Source organism: Triticum dicoccoides, chromosome 6B (genome assembly GCF_002162155.2).
Source record: "Triticum dicoccoides isolate Atlit2015 ecotype Zavitan chromosome 6B, WEW_v2.0, whole genome shotgun sequence".
Taxonomy (NCBI): domain Eukaryota; kingdom Viridiplantae; phylum Streptophyta; class Magnoliopsida; order Poales; family Poaceae; genus Triticum; species Triticum dicoccoides.
Genome location: NC_041391.1, coordinates 370294165 through 370299227, shown reverse-complemented (window position 1 = coordinate 370299227; position 5063 = coordinate 370294165).

Genomic DNA, 5063 nt, shown 5'->3' with positions numbered 1-5063 from the left:
CCCCGATCTAGATCGGATTGGGAGGGGAGTGAAAGTGGGGGGATGTGGTGGTGGTTTGGTTAGGGTTTGGGGGGAACGAGGCCATATAGGCCAGGGGGTTGGGGTGGGCCAGCCTGGCTGTAATCTGGGCCAAGGCCCAGGGGAAAGGGGGGTTTTCTTTTTCATTTTCTTTTGTTTGTTTTTGTTTTCTGTTTTGTATTTTCCTTTTCTTTCATTTATTTTCCCTTTTTCTGTTTTATTTATTTTAGAGCGTCTTAGCATTTTCTAAACATGTGTTTTCTCACTATAATTACCTATGCGAGTTTTGGCACAAACCGAACATTTTTGTATTAATGTTTGAAAACTTTTGATGTTGGCCGTTAATTTAAATTTGAATTTGAAACGTTTTAGACTAAGACATGATTAGCATCAGAACCAGAGGTGACGTGGCATCATTAACAGAGGATTTACTATAGCTTAATTATCCGGACGTTACACATTAGTATTACTGTCATGAGAGTAGCACATGGTCAGTAAATGTGTAATCAAATTTGTGCAGTTCCACTGGGATGAAGCAATGTTAGCGGTGTGAGATTTAAGTGTAACTGCAAAAATACAATTCATGGGAAATAAAGCAAGACAGAAGCACTTCATAAAATAGTGATGGCATTGCTTCAATTTATCGATGGCACTAGATCATTACTTAATAGTGACAGTAGGTGGCATTGCTTAATGCTTCATGTATTACATTAATGGTAGCGATATGGGCGTAGGGCCAGCAGGGGCATAAAGTGGTGAGGCAAATGTGGTTGCAGAGAGCGGCAAACACTCAGTCAGCATGTCTGCATTTGTCCCATTTTTTATCTCCTCGGCGACCTATTCCTATGTGAGCATAGGAAATCTAGACCTGCTCATTCTCATTTGAGTTGTCCCCCAACACTCCCCACTTTCTTTCCTTTTTCTACCAAGAGACAGGTCCACTTCCCCCCACCCTTCACCATCCACCACACTTTCTTCGCCTTATCAGCCAAGAGACCAGTTGGGTAGCCAGTATCTATTACTTTCCCCCGTTTCCTCTTAGAACCAAGTCCTAGATTCATGCTACAGCTTTCCGACTTTCTTCCCTGTTTGAACCAACTCTTAGATTAGACTATATGAACTATCTTTACTCTAATAATAGTAAATGTCTAGTGGCTTTCGACAGCCGACGGAAGTAGATAAAGATCTAGACGCATCCACATGGGGAGCTAGGGCAGTAGAGCAACGGCATGTTTGGAAGGAATATATACCTAAGAGTCGTCGGCATGTGGCAAAGACGTCGTTGGAGGAAGCATCTTGGCCACAATACTGCAAGGACGAAGAAGGGGTCGGATGTCCTCCCGAGCCGGCGCTGTCTCAGAGAGAACAACATGGCCACCGAGCGGGATGCACGGACAGCTGTTGAGCTCCTCCCTCGTCGCCGACGACCGCGTGAACGATGCACCTACACCCCTGCCCCGGTCGAGGTGGCACGGCCGGATTTGTGACTAGCCGTGACTAGAGAGAGAGTGTGGCCACCTATGTATTTCTTAGATCTGGAGAGCATGGGAGAGTGAAAGAGAGGAACCCCAGTAAAGCATGCGCCGAGGCTCCTGCTTATATATATAGTGGAGTGATTTTGTTGTACCAGCCGTTATTAAATTGAATAGGCACGAACTACTATTTTCACTTAAAGTTCAAGCAAAAATAAAACTCTATCAATAACATGCCACCGCGTCCAGGACGCACAATACTGTATCATTCACGTGCGGACCCCGACCCTCCATCAAGTAGAAAACTAGACTAGTCAAAACATCAATTGGGATGCCTCTTTGTAAATAAATGCGCCCCTAGCTTCAAAAAAATGTGCTCCTACGTGTTCCCGCGAGCGGGTGTAAGAGAACTAGTGCGTGCGTGCACCGCTTCTCTTTGTGAGAGTACAATATACTACGCCCAAAGAACGCTCACCACCAGAGTAATAGTATAAGTGTGTCACGTGTGTGTTAAAATAAAAGGTGCACAAAGTCTTTTATTTTTTAGAAGTTCTGAGGGTAGGGTGTGAATAGCACATATGTGTGTGATGTCTACCTACAGATATATGGTGCGTGCAAGAGGACTCGGGAGAGTCGTGACTCATGAGCGTGCGTGTGTGCGTGAGAGAGAGGGGGCACGTATCAATGCAATGCATGGGTCCGTAAATCATATCTGACAAACGTTCGCCAAAAACCGTTTCCTGACGAACGTCGTAAGAACCGTTAGATCGGCATCCGATGGTGTTAGTTTTGCCATATCATTTGAACAGAACAGCCACTCCTCTGACACACAAATCTTCCACATGAGTGTTAGCAACTACCGTATGCTCCTCCCTCCGTTCCAAAATGTAGTGCATATAGCTTTATTGAAAATTCGAACCTCGCACACTTTTACCGAGTTTTCATGTACCAAAATGCACATATAGAATACCCAATATATATCATGTCATTCATCTTCGAGAGGTAACTATAATGATGGGGGGAGTGTACAAAGAAAGACTATCGTATGACCTGCAGCATTTCAACCATCCTTTGGTGTGGAGGAATATCACAGGAACTCTATATGATATGATTTTTATAGGTTTTTTTCCTTTAGAGCCAATTGCTTCATAGGGATAGATTCATATACTCCACATTTCAAAGTAAAATAAACATAATAACATTTTTATCTATACCACTATATAGTGCGTGAATAAGTTTGAATATGGATCGTTGGATGAACTCAATCCGACGGTTAAGAGGTGGCAAATCCGAGCTTTGCTGACCATTCAATTTCGTATCAATTCCATCAGATTCTGCCATGTGTATGATCTAGAAGTTTCCAATAGTTAATAACTTTGTACATCCTTGTACTTGTCACATATACTATCTTTATACACTTCACATTTATTCTAGAACCTTCCATGCATGACCCTGCTCCATTATAGTTTCTCGCTTGAATAAAAGTGTATCTATTTATGATTTAACCTAGAATCTTTCATCTGCTCATGCTCCATTGGAGTTCTTGCTTGAATAAAGTCTTATCCATTTAAGAGATTATTTGTGAATTTTTACTCATGGTGAAAGACTTCTCATGAACCATTTCTTATAGTCCATACATGTTTTAGAGAATTTCAACCAAATACCGCAACACTATCTTTGCATTTCATGAATTTAAACTTAAGGTCCATACATATAATGTGTTATATACATGTATTGGACCAGTATGCAGACGTCATATGTAAATGTCAGTGGTCTATCAACATTGTGTTGCAATGATATCTCACAACTCACATGCAACTCACTAGTAGCTTTAGAGCCACTTGGTTCATATGAATGGATTCCTATACTCCCACAATTTCAAAGGAAAATAAACATTAGTGTATATTCAATAGAAAAGTTCCTATGATGTGAACCAAATGACATCTCTTTTCTAATCCCTCCTCATAGGAATTGAGATACACGTCATCTCTAGATTCAAAAGAAAAGTTCCTATTATGTGAACCAAATGACATATCTTTTCCAATCCCTAATCATAGGAATTGAGAGACATGTAATCTCTTTCCCTACAACTTCCATGTATACATCTTCTCTATTCCCAAATAGCTAGTACAACCCACTAGTAGCTTTTTTCATGGACATGCATGCAAGTTATAAATCACATTGTTTTTGTACTCTATGCATGCAAGAACCACATCATCAATTCGTGCATGTTACTCATAAGTTATTTCTTGCAATAGATTTTGTATTGACAACGTATGTGTTGGTCACGTGCACACATATGTAGTTCAGATTCACATTTTTGTTAGAAATGTCATTCTTGTAACTGCAATTCATTTTTTCTCTTTGTATTACATTTTCATTTTAAGCATACATTCACTTCCCATTAGTTATAAATGTTTTTGGAGGAACTTTTATGCATTATTTGAGTAGCAAATTTCATGTGGCCGCGGGTATATCAAAATGCGGGGCCAATGCGTCATTGCCTTTCGGTCAAAACTACGTTCATAATTTTTTATACTACGTATATCTCCACTGGTCCATGAACCCAAAATGCTGCCTCGTTCCCGTAAAACCAAGCGTCCCACCTGTGTTAAGGTGTTGACTCAAACTCAATCCCTCTCCCGTTTACTACTCCGTGGCCCCGCATGCTGTAGTACTCCTACAAACGCTACCCTCCGCATCATCGATTTTCTTCAAGAGGACGATGGAGAAGCGGATTTATAATGGATGCTCCTACCCTAGGGTGCCCTAGGTGGCTGCCAAACACATCATTGGTTTTTCTCTTTTATTTATGGTCTTGCACCCTAGAGTGAAATGATGGTTTCTTTGTCCGTCCAGCTTAATGTGGGAAGGGTGGGGCTTTGTGATTTGACCACCCACTGCTCATTTACTACTACTACGGCGCTACGACTAGGGTGCCTCCAAGTCCAACCACTACTTCGAAGTATAATTTGGTGCATAGCACGTGGAACAAGATGGTGGATGAGCTACATGTTGGCCAAAGGGGTCCTGTTAAGTGTGTCTCCATTTCGTGTGCGGACTAACCCTGCTTGAGTTACTATGCCAACACGACAGGAGCAGCCTACGACTTGGTTTTGCTCCTTGGTGAATCCCGACTATATTGATCTAAAAAGATACTAGTCCCTCTGTCTCGGTTTATAGGGCGTGCACGTAGTTCTAGGTCATCCATTTGACTAACTAAATATGACATACTATGTCACAAAAGGTATATCATTGGATTCTTAAGCGAATGTAGTTTCTAAACATATATTGTTCATCACGTAGTACTATATAGCTAGTGAAACTAAACATATAATGTTCATCGCATAGTACTGTATAGCTAGTTAAATTCTCAACCACTGGTACAGCGAGGTGCTATACAAACAGTTTTTAACCCCTTTCCGCGATGACGTTCGGAACCGTCACCTAGTCAGTGCCTGTGATAGGGGGGGTCCTTCCCACACGACTCAGAAACCTTCGGGGATATGCCCTCCTGGCACACACGCTCGGCAAAATAGGTCGTGTGCGACCGGCGAGCGACCAAATACGGTT